We start from the raw sequence: 13,320 nt of genomic DNA, 5'->3' as shown, positions 1-13,320 counted from the left end.
TTTTCAAGACCCTGGGTGGGGTACTGGCCACATATTTACATAATCATATACTTATTTTATAAAATCTTGAAGGATAAGATATTTTAACCATAATAGGTTAAGACCACTGTCATTCTCCTCTCTGATTCCCCTCTTTTCTCTCACCAGTTGGTTCTGGAGTTTTCATGAGTCCTTTGGAGATCTAGTTAAGCAAGGAAAGTTAAGATGAAGACACAATTAGTTTTAGTTTAGTGGGATACATCTATGAGGGTTGTAGTCACCTATGCTTCATTATGTTGTTGATAATTATATTGTGCTAGATTACATTGTTGCCTTGATGTAAGAATGGCTTTCAGAAATACTCCTACCATCCATTATACCAGTTCCTGTGGTGTGACATAAGAGTGCACCAGAGGCCAGAGGTTATACAGTCACTGAGGATGTGGGTTTTTTGTTGTTGTTGTTTGTTTTTTTGTTTTTTTCAGATCAAGCCCTATAAGCATATACATAGTGGAAGAGAAACAAGATTTGAAATGTGTAGACCAGAAACTAGTCTGGGGAACATTCTTTTAATCTATAGACATAATAAAGTGTAAGTGATAAATTGACCTTTCATTGACAATCGAAACAAAAGTTCATACTCATGGGACATATGCAACAAGGTACACAACATGTAATTAGAAGCACAACTTGTTTTATTACTTTTTGTTATAATCACATGAAATATAACCAACAGTTGTGTCTGTAAGGCATGAAACTACATAAATACTATATAAGTAAGTATGTTTGTATGTATTCACAAGTTTTGTGCATCCCAACGCCTGAGATCTTCACTAAGCATATGTGACATATCTTATCCTGAAGAGAATTCTGGTAGATTAGGCAAAAAAGTACACAACATCACTAGCAACCAAGAGAAAGATCTAGAAACATAAGTATGCCTTTACAAAAACATCCATATATGCATCAGTAAATTAATATATGTAGCATAAGAATTATTTAATTATGCAATTATATGTTTTGTTACTACATAATGACAATTGCATTGCTTTTGTATGTACCTTATTTTCAAATTGAAAAAAAAAGTTATAATAACTAAATGAATGAATAGGCTCTCAAACTACTTGATAATCTAGTTAATGAAGAAGAGTGGATCATATAAATGCATTGGGACAAGGTTTACATTTCTTGCGAATTTAGAGCAAATTACAGAGAGATGAAGATGAAAGAAAATTTATAATGTATTATGACAGCAATGATGTCATTAACAAACTGGTTAATGAGTATGATTATTTTAAAGATTATTTAATTTTAGTCATTCATAAGAACATTTGAAGTGACCTGAAATGTTTTAGGTCATGTATGGAGTAGTTTAATAAGAATCTTAAAAATAGGCATGAGTTTTGAAACTAAAAACACCTTTTTCAACCTATAACAATAAAAAATGTTTTGATAAATCATGATAAAGGCTAAATTATCTTTCTATTCTTCCTAGAGAGGGATCCCTGGGTGGCGCAGCGGTTTGGCCCCTGCCTTTGGCCCAGGGCGCGATCCTGGAGACCTGGGATCGAATCCCACGTCGGGCTCCCGGTGCATGGAGCCTGCTTCTCCCTCTGCCTGTGTCTCTGCCTCTCTCTCTCTCTCTCTCTCTGTGTGTGTGTGACTATCATAAATAAATAAAAGTTAAAAAAATAAAATAAAATTTATTCTTCCTAGAGAAATGGTATTGTACAATCCTGACCATATGAGAAGAGAAAATCAAAGACAATGCAATAAAAAGGTAGTGGGAAATTATCACATATGTATCAGACAGTTAATTAATGAAAATAAGTTGAACAGATTTTATTGTGTGTGGTATTTGTCAGCCTACATGTGTGCGTGTGTGTGTGTACATATGTATAATTTGGCCATTAAAAAGAAGGAAATCCTGCTATATGTAGCAAAGGATGGACATTGAGGACATTATGATAAGTGACATGAGTCAGAGGATGCAAATACCATATGATCTCACTGACATTGTAGAATCTAAAAATGCCAAGGAAATAAAGAGTAGAATGGTGGTTTTCAGTGGCAGGGAGTTGGGGGAAATGGGGATACATTGGCTAAAGGGTACAAACTCCCAGTTATAATGCAAAAAATTTCTGGGCAACTAATGTACAGTATGGTAACTATAGCTGACAATTCTGTATCATATACTTGAGATTTGATAAGAGAGTAGAATTTTAATATTCTCCCCCCTCCACACACACACAAACATTCACACACATAATCACATGAGGTGATGAAAGTTTTAACTAAACTTATTGTGGTGATTATTTCATAATATATATGTGTATAAAAGCATCACATTATACTTACATTATACTTATATACACATACATTATATACACATTTTACATCACATTATACTTACACTTAAACTTTAATATAAGTATTGTTTAATATTTATATTAAATAATGTTATATGTCAATTATATCTCAATAAAGCCATAAAATTATATAATGGCTATGTATTTAACTCATATATTTGTAAGTTTTAATTAATGTGTTTTATTAATGTAAACAACTTTACATAAAGTTGTACCATATATATAATTTTTAGAAGGCTGGGAGAGCTGCAGAGAGAGAGGAAGAGAGAGAATCATAAGCAGGCTCCACTCCCAGTGCTGAGCCTGATGTGGGGCTCAGTCTTATAACCCTGAGATCATGGCCTGAGCTGAAATCAAGAGTCAGTTGATTAACAGCTGAGTCACCCAAGTGCCCCTATATTTTTTTTTTAAGGGAAATTTTATTCTCATCCTTCTGGGACAATTAACTATATATAGCACCCTCCTACATGAGACTCCCATGTCCCTGATGCTATGTGGTATCAATTTAGCCAAAATCAATCAGTATTTTGTCACAAAGTTGAGTAAAGACTTTCTGTTCTTACATTGTCACAGTTGGATCCTGTAAAATGATTAATTTTAATATAGGAAATTAAACCATGAGTGAAGTGGAGGTGAAAGAGAAAAAAAAATGAAATGATTGCTGAGAACATACAGCCTTTACTCACCTACTGGAATGAGTTTTTCTTCTACCTAGAGGAAAAGAAAGAGAGAAATCATCTACCTAACATGCTAGAAAGTAGACTGGAGTAGGTTCTCAGAGGAGTCTAGTAGTCCCAGCTATAATAGTAACTAGCTATGGGATTTTTTAGCAAGTTTCTTTGGCATCTGGCCTTCAATCTCTCCTTTGTAATATTTCTTTCTAGCTCTGATACTTTGTACAGGCCTAAAACCTACAAGTTATATTTGATTACTTGTTTTCTCCCACATGTCCCACCTTGAACCCAGAAGTTCCTACTGGCTTTAATTCCAACATACACCTTGAATATGCCTGCTTTTTACCATTTCTTCTATCACCTTAGTCCAAGTCATGGTTATCTGTCTTGGGCTTCAAAAATAGTGTCATAAATGATCTTCTTGTTTTAAATCTTTATGTCTCTATAATAATTTATTGTCCGCAGAGTGGCTAGTTCTAGCTAGTGGTTAGAAGGGAGATTTTCCAATGGGTTTCATCTATAATTTGAATGAAATCCACAACCCTTACTATGGAGTCAAGACCTCTCATGCCTTGGTTTCCACCTGCCTCTTATGTTTCTCTCATACCACTGCCTATTGTACCATAGCTTAGCCATGCTGGCCATTTTTTCTGACTTTCAAACATACTGAATTTATTCCCATCTCAGTTTGCTGTTTTGCTGTTCCTTTGCTGTTCCATGTGTCTAGAACACTCTTCCCCAAGGCTTCATCTTTTTTATTATATCATTCTTACCACCAAGATCACTTCCTCAGATATTCCCTAATCACATAATGTTATGTTGCCCCTCCCTCATTTTCAATTATTCTATAATAACCACACTTGATGTCCATCACCCTTACCAGTATCAAATATTTTTAATAATCTATTTGCATATGGGTTTGTTTTATTCTCCTCCACAAAACCAGAACTCATGGAAGGCAGGAAATTCTCTGTTCACTATTATGATTCCCAGTGTCCCGAATAATACTTGGCACATGGTGAGTGCTCAATAAAAATATTCTTCAATGAATGAATAATGAATGAAATTGTAAGGAAGACTGATAACAAAAATTTGCTTAGCAAGAGATAAAACTAGATTTTCTGCATCATGCTCACACTCAGATTTTTCTATTATCTAGCAAAGTATAACATTAATCATATGAGTCAAAATTCTTCTATTAGATGATTAATCCAACACTCATCACTGAAAATGTATCTTTTGAGCTGTTCCCCAACATTAAGGTTTAGATGTTCTTTGTCTCTGTTTCATTGTAGGGGTGAGAGAGATAATGAAGCTCTCTTTTAATAAGTATCTACTATTAGCCATCTAGCTTTATTTTGGGGATCACTCATTTTTCTCACACTTCTTGCCCTCTTCTGCAGCATTCAGTAAACTCTCCTTGCTGCTAATCTTTAGTTACTCACAATGCCCTCCCACCTTCAATTTGTTTTAAGGAGATGACTAATAAAGGAAGAGGACGGAATTTGTAAGCAAGGTTAGGATGCCTCAACACTTATCTACTTTCACTTGAAGACTGATTCCATGCAATGAAAAGAAGAATTAGATACAGATTATAGAATAAGAACAAGGTGACCTAGCACAGAGATATGGACTGTGACTCTAGATTTAACAACTGTTTAGGCAAGAGACTGGAATAAGTATTAAGACCCAGGACAAGAGAAATCTCTTTAGATTTCAATCTTTTTACTTACTCCAACTTGGGTCTCTGAATAATATGTACTGGTCTTCCCATAGTGAGGGCCAGACTGCGCTTGCCTGTAGTACTTATAACAAATTTACAAAGACTGAGAGGATCGTTTCTCTATGGAGCATCTACTGGCTTAAGATGAAAGAGTGTACATTTCATTGTGGCCTAATGTTCTTCTGATTCCATTTATTCCTAGAAAAAGAGTATAATTTTTTATTTGAAAGGGGTGCTCTAAATGGGTTCGTAATGTCTTAATCACAGAACTGCCAAAATCTAGCCTACCATGGCATAGAAGTCACTCTAAAATTAAAGCAAAAACAACCATCGCCTCCTCACTGCCTTAAATAGTTTTTTAAAAAGTGGCAGTATACTTAGGGTCACATTATTTCAGAAATGATCCTTTGCTAGAGAATTCCATTAAAACAAAGTCCATCAAAGACAAATTTCACTAAGATGTCATGCTATAAACATCCTTTCTCTTATAACAACTGAATCTAGAGCTTTTCCATAAAGCTGTTAAGGTTTATTGAATAAATAATGCCTGCTTTACCACAGTCCTAACTACATGATCACTTGACAAATAGGTGAGGCAGAGAGGGGCTGAATCACAGCATTCTGTTAAGGGTCTTCAAAGACCTCATCCTTCTAGGGAAAAATGCATTGAGATAAATAATCCCTTAATATTTTAAATGCTCGTTGTAAATATTTGAAGGCATCAGGATATTTTACAAACAGAAACTGTAAGTTAAACAGAGTTTTAAAAAATAATTTCTGTGCGTATAGAATGAGGGAGGATAAATGGTTTGCATGTGCTGCATGTTCTTGCCTATATCATTTTTCCTTACAGTTTTCTAAAACATATGTTCCCTATGCAGTTAAAGCTAGATTAGACAAAGAAAACATTTTTGACCTCGATTAAAATTAAGAAGGCTTTGGTGAACTAAAAGATTCAGAAGATGCTAAGTATTAATTTCACTCTGACATCCCTAAACATCTCCTATAGGAAATTTACTCTTGGAATTGTAGAGCTTACTGCTGTAATTGGTGTCATATTTGCGGCTATCTCTAATTTTCTGATATTGTTTGGCTGGAAAGTTTAGCTCTCAGCATCTGTTATAAACTGCACAGTTCTTAGGGTGATACAATTTCATCTGCCTCTTTAAATCCCAGTTTATACCTAAGTGGCTTTCCTGTGCACAATCTGAAAATACAAGCATATGAATTTGTGGGCACAGTTGAAAAATGTTGGGATAGGGTGGAGAGCATATGCACAAACACAAGAACAATTAGGGCCACCTTGCTCTGCCCAAGGGTAGCATACGTGAGCAGGAGCTGCACAAATTTATTAGCTGCAACATGTCTCCACAGACACTTTGCAAGTCAAATTTCTTGACTGTTTCCTAAACCATGATTGTGTTGCTAGTAATCTTTGGCAACTAGTCAACTATAACGATTGCATTAATTAATGTTCCATACATGCAATATTTCTATCTAACTCCAAAACTGATAGCAAGAAGTATGTCTGATCGCAAAATATTGGTTTTAGAATTTTAATGATGGTCATGGTTTATTAATGCACTTGTCTACATCTGTTAGAGGGAGCTTTCTGCATGCCTCAATGGGAATCTCTTTGATTTGTTGAATGTGAGTGGAGGAGAAAACAGGCATGTAAGTTACTGCTATTTGTACACCATGCTTATAATGCCTTTGGGGGGTTTTGGTTTTGTTGCCCCCAGATGAATTTGCCTTTCCATATAACTTAATTAGTAGACCAAAGCAAACATTTCTGATGTGATTTAGTTGGGGTAAAGCCAAGGCTTATAGTTTATATGTATGGCAGTCTTGACAAATTTATGTGAAGGCTTAGTTTTATAGTGCTATCACTGGTGTGGGGATACTAGCTTTATTTATACATCTCTAATTGCATGCACAGTGAGCCAGGGCTATGACCCAGGGCTGTGCCAAGACTAATTACATTCCCAGATTCACATGGCTTGCTCTTCTTCCCTTTTTCACTGTAATAGAAAATAAAGAAATAAAACACACACCATATGGATTACTTACGTGAGTAACTTCGTTAGGTGATGAGGTAATGAGGCTGTTGCACTTTGCAACACTGGAACACAGGAAGAAAAAAAATTGTACTCTGTAAATGTTCCTACAAATGTGGATACAAAATTCTAGAGCAATTTCTGTAATTTCTATGCTGGAAGATGTATAAAGTACCAGAAATCTCCTTGGAACTATTGGGAAGATATAAAACAAAATTTCATAAGAGACCTGGACAGTTTAATCCAGGAAGAACAGATGTTCTCCCACTGGAAACAATTGCATGAGTTCCCAAATTCCATTTACAAATAAGACCATTGAATTATCTTATGAACAACCCAAAAATGCTGAGTAACAGGAAAGATCAATCACAGCAGGAAGAATTTTATTGTGAAAGTAAGATTCAATTGGTAATGAGGCACCTGGATTCCATTAGATTTCTGAAGTGAATACTAGATACTTAATTGTCTTAGGAGCCTGTGGGTCTTGAAAACATTTCATCTTGTCACTTTAAAATTTCAAAACTTGGTGGTTCTGATTTCCAAGAAACATGAGGAATAGATAAAATATTTTTGTGGTTGATATTGCAATGTGCTACCCAGATCTCCCTTCAAGAATGAAGGATTTGTAGACTCAGCCCTTAAAGAGACTACCTCTGCTGAAGCTAGCTGCCTCCCTCAAGATAGTGCCTCATTACTGAGGTGGCCCACACTCAATGACTAAGTGACATGGACATATTAAGGTCTAGTCCCCTTGTCTCAGTCAGAAAAATTTTTAAAGATAAGGCTTAGAACTTCTTCCAAGATCTGTAGAAGCCTCCTTTAAGATGACATTACAGCAGTACATGTGTCAAGATAAAGCAAGAAGGGTGGGGATGTGTCATCATTATGTGATCATTATGAACATCTAGACCCTTGCTACTAAATTGGAAAGGAAGTGGGCCACGCAACAAGTTTGGTTCTTCCCCATGATTCTGCAGGGATTTTAGGAAGAAACCAGTGCAATATGTAACTGGGCCCTGTATGGAACAATCAGAGCAGATACCAAAGCTGAGGGGACCTGTCCTAGACTATTTAAACAGGGGTGATCTAGGGATATCTCTTTATATCAAATGTAAATTAGAGCAATCTAATTATATAGTGAAAACAAACAAACTCCACTCTATGACAGATTAGCTTATAACAGAGCAATGGTTCTGCCAATATCAACTATAAATTCTGGTTAGAATTCTAAAAATATGTGCGAAGGTATGAAGGCATCAGAGAACTACCAAGAAATCCAATGCTTAAAGGACCAAGATCTCCAACAGATCTTGAACCAAGAGACTAAGAAATCAAGATGGAGGCAACAAGCTGCTTAGAGAGAACATAAAAACACATGGAGATGAACCCAACATGGGGTGCTACTTTACCCTCAATGTCTTTTCTTAGGTGCAAAGAATACATACAGAAAGCATCAGCTGAGAGAAAACTTAGGCGCAATTTATGGCATGCTCAAACAAACAAATAAGCAAATAAGCATCAATACCTCAATGGTAATTCCTGTAGATATATCAATTATTCTTTCACAAGAACTAATGGCAGCATTGATTTCACATTCTTCCAGAATGAGAGATTCTGACTTTTCTCAGAAAGCTAATGCTGCACACTATAATTACATTTTGGAGCAATTCCATTGGAGGGTACCAGAGGATTCAGCACCTCTGTCTGTGATTAGATGAGAATACTCTGGAGAAAGGACTAGGACATGCCACATGTTAAATCTTCATTATCATATGTTCTCTTTTACAAGTTCCGAGCTACAACTCTATTTTTATATTTCCTTTAACAGTTCCATAGTTCTGAGCAATTGGCTGTGTGTGTGTGTGTGTGTGTGTGTGTGTGAGCGCGTGCGTGTGTGAAATCCATCTCATTACGAGACCAAAAGAAAATGTCTTTGTTTCTTGTGATCAGTCACTTCTGAGGAACCCTTTGTGAAACTAACACTCCTTCCCCTGCCACATGCTAATCTATTTCTTAAACGTATTAAAACGTCTCCAGACACTGATCTCCAGCAGCTGCGGCTACACTTCTGTATGTTTTTACAGAAACATAATATATGTTTTGTCCACTATTTTATAAAATGATATGCCCTTCATTATCCTCCAGAGAGCAACCCTTAGGATAAGCAGAATTATCTGGATTCAAATATAAATGGAAACAGACCTTAAGTATTTTTGGAAACAATCGAAGCCAATAGGAGCTGCTTTAGAAATGCAAATGAGAACCGCATTGCCAGAAGGCAGATGTTGTAAGAAAAAAAAAAAAAGTATGGGTATGTAACATGTTACCCTGCCAGAGGTTACCTTTGTGATTTTTCTCCTTTCTGAAAGGGGGAGCAGAAAATTTCTTTAGGACTAGTAAAAGTTCCTTTTCATCACACACGCCAACTTCTTGAGTTTGTAGAGAGGTTTGTAATAGTACACATAAAACTGTCAGGCATACACTATAGTCAAGAAGAGATTTCCATATTTTTTTCCAGATCAGAATACAATACGGATTAGCAAGTGGTATAAAAAGGGAGCAAACAGAGTAAGATAAAGCCACAGATGAGAAGATAAAATGGAATCAACACTTTAGGGGTACGGTAAGAGAAAAGCAAGAGATAGAGAAAGCAAGAGATTTCTTGATCCTCAAGAATTTTTTATCTTTAGCCAAGAAGAAAAGTAATCATGAAAAGAATGGATAGTGAATAAGGAAGCTTTATGAAACTGCTTAATATTTAATCCTACACAAAGGTACCTGAAGTAAATAAATGTCTTTGAAATTACTATAGCTTAATGGTTTATATTCCAATATAAGCTAATGATTAACACTGTTAAATACAAAATCATGTTTGTTTTAAATAATAGGAGTCCATAAAAGGCAGAAAGTTCCTTCTATTGTAGAGTACTGGAAACATTGAGAGGAGAAAGGTCGAGAGAAATCTGGCTTCAGGGGGTGACTTTTAATGGAATTCCCCACCTGTTTTCATCTATTTGGAGATATTTAAATATGCAGTGATATCTCTTCTTCCATTCTGAGGCAACCTCACTTTAAATTTCTGTTTTAAAGGAATAGGAAAAGGTGACATGGGAGCTTTGCAAAAAAAGATGAGATGTGAACATTTCTTTAAAAAAAGAAAGATTTTATTTATTTATTCATGAGAGACACAAGAGGTAGAGACATAGGCAGAGGGAGAAATAGGCTCCCTCCAGGGAGCCAGATGTGGGACCCAGGGACCACACCCTGAACCAAAGGCAGATGCTCAACCACTGAGCCACCCAGGCATCCCAGAGATGTGAACACTTCTAAAAAATGCATAAAGTTAAAAGCAATTTGGGGCAGTTGCCCAGTGAAAGTCATCTTTCTATTCCTCCATGGGGCAATTCTGGGTGCTACGATCTAGGGAGATAATGACAAGAAACTGACAAAGACAGAGTGAGACTCCTCTCACCCTGATTCAACTCTAGACAGATTTCTTTCTGATGGTAGCCCCCTGGTGTCCCTTTTCCTACAGCATTTACTTTAGAAAACCTGGAATTGTACAATCTTCCTTTGCCCCTTTGAGATGTAAATCTTCTACTAAATGTCTTTTTCAAAAGCCTAGGGGTCATTCTTTTGAAATATAATTATCTAGAAATATAGCACCCCTATTTTCCAGCCTCTGTGAAAGAGTTGAAGCCTAACTTCAATAAAGCTCAATTAGCAAATATAGCTGGGCTAATCACAGAGACCAACCTCCCTGCTAATGTCCTCCAGTGCTTTTCCAAATATCTTGTCTACAGGCAAGTAAACTTGAGAAGTCAATTCAATCTCTCTCCCTTATTGCAATAGTTTTGAATAAAGTTTTCCTTCTTTTTCAACTGGTTGGCTGCGATTTTGCTTTTCTTTAAAAAATGTGGTGTTAGGATGAGTGCATTTGAAGAAGGCAAAGATTCTACAAATTATACAGTTATGGTTTATGCTGATACTGTAAAGCCCCTTCCCTTTGGGTAATTTAGGACAGTGGCACCCTGCAAAATTTAGCAATTCCTATAGTTTCAAGAGGGGAACTCTCTAAAGTTTTGACCAGGGATCCAGCTAGAATTTATACTTCTCACTTCAAAACATAAACTGAAAGAAAGGAGAAATGTATATAATTGGGGCAAGTAGAAAGCAAATTCTGTGAAAGCCTTTTGAGTCTATAAATGGAACCTGTTTCAAAAGTCGATTCCTTCCAGAAATTCAAACTTCTTTCTTGCTATTGGCATCAGTACCAACAACCTGTCTTCTGATCACATCTTTCACGTACGTGGGAAAAAACTAGTCTCCAAACTTACCTTGGTTTCCCATATAATTCGGTCCAATCTTAATCTTGTTTTCCATTATATTAAAAACCCTCAAAAACATTTCTCCTGCCATCATATAGAAAGGCCAGTGAGCCCAAAGATGGTGTTGTCTTGTTCATAATACCTTGCAAAAGATACAGATTTATGAACATTTGTTGAATGAATGAATGAATTGAAAAGTTGAATTTATGTCTTTGTCATTGTGTAACACAAATGTCAATGCCCTAAATTTTCTACTGTTTAAAGTATTTCACTTTAGAAATGTACTTCTTGGGTTTTAAATGATCTGTTATTGCATATTCAAACACAAGGTTATCTGTTTGATTTACCTTTTCTGTAGAGGGTGAGAATCTGTTCCATGTGATCTATTTTCTCCTCCTCCCTGGTTCATTGTAGTTAAAGGCCAAGCTAAGAAAAAACAAAACAAAACAAACAAACAAATAAAAAAACAGTCTTTTAAGATCGATGATACAACTTTTATCTGTAGAAGAGGGAAAGTTAATGGACTCATACAGGGACTAAACTCATGGTGACCTATGAACCTCTAACAAAATAAAACATTTAAAATGTGGTATTTACTACTCTAGCTTTTTTCTTTTATCAGTAAGAATGCTATTATTATGTACCACACCAAGGTATGCTATATTACGTTGTTGGTACCAACGGAATTGTGTTGACTAGGAATATCAAAAACCTCAGTGATGGTGCTTAAACCATAGTTGGTATTCTTCACTCATAACCAAAGTCTAGAAGTAGATAATTTAATGTTATTGCAACAATTCAATGATGTCATCATAGATGAAAATTCTTTCCATCTGTCTTCTCTGCCTTTCTTGATGAGCGGGCTTCTGTCCTTTTACCTCCTTCTGGTGATCATGTAGCTGCTTCCCTTGGCAATATAGGCAGGAAGAAAGAAAAAGGGAAAAGAGAAAGGGCTAACCTAGTCATATCTATCCATTTTAATAAGTAAAACAACAACAAAACAAAACAAAAAACTTGTTCTGGATTCCCCACCCAGAGTCTCTCACTTAACTTTCACTGGCCACTCCTATACCAGTTATAGATAAAGTGCTAGAACAGTAACATGGCTAGATTAGAGCATCATGGTTTAGTCCCTGGGGCTCTGATGGAGTCCCACCAACCTGAGATCAAGGGATCTCTATAGCCACCTGGATGAATCTGAATTTTGTTAAAAGAAAAAAAAAATGAGAGTGGGAAAGTTTAGATCCTATTAATGTAGAAGAGAGTGTCTATTACATCTTTTCTTTTAAAAAGCAACACAGACTGGGAACTTACTATGTGTAAGGTACTATAAACATCATGTGAATTAATTTATTTAATGCTCACAGCAACCCAAGGAAATAGGTAATCATATTATCTCCATTTTACGGGACAGGAAACAGAGCAGTAAAAGTTTTAGTAATTTTTCCAAGGTATGACCTCTAGAAAGGAGTGGTCTGGACTTGAACCCTTGCACTTTAGCTCCATGCCTGTGCTTTTCCATGTTGACTCATCATTCTAAACGCTATTTGTGGTTTAATAAAAACCACCTAGGTTGATTTTCTTTTACATGATTCTACAAAGAGTGAGATTTGTATTAAAGAATCCAATATCTTGCAGAATGGATTTTGATTTCTAAAGCATATAACAGGGATTTTTAGAAATAGTTACATGTGAAGTGATTGTTCTTATTAGTTTCTAGTGTTGAAAAATTCCAGGTCCAACTCACATCTCTTGATTTAAATTGAATTCTACAAATCTTTATAGACTTCCCACTATGGGACAGAAACCACAAAATTGGAGCTTGATAATAAAAATACTGTGGTCAGTGACAGGCTCATAAACAAATAATTACAATTATAACATGATAAATGTTATCATAAAGAAATGTACAATGACACTAAGGTGGACAGATTAGCCTAAGGCTAAATGTGGGAGTCTGGGAGCACTATAAGGGGAGGGGATAATTGAATTGTGCTTTGGAGGAACAAATGTATGAAACCCATTGGAATCAGTAAAAGTGATCAGGCTTTGTAGAAGCAGAACTTTGAGAAACTGGAAGCTGTATTATGTTTTAACACCTTATAAAGCATGGGTGTGTTGAATTCACAATCAAAGAAAATTGATGTAAATGGCAAGATCTACAGTGAATCTTTCGATTTGCAGGAGAAT

The sequence above is a fragment of the Canis lupus genome, chromosome 29 (genome assembly GCF_048164855.1).
Source record: "Canis lupus baileyi chromosome 29, mCanLup2.hap1, whole genome shotgun sequence".
NCBI classification, from domain to species: Eukaryota; Metazoa; Chordata; class Mammalia; order Carnivora; family Canidae; genus Canis; species Canis lupus.
This window is presented reverse-complemented; position numbering follows the sequence as displayed.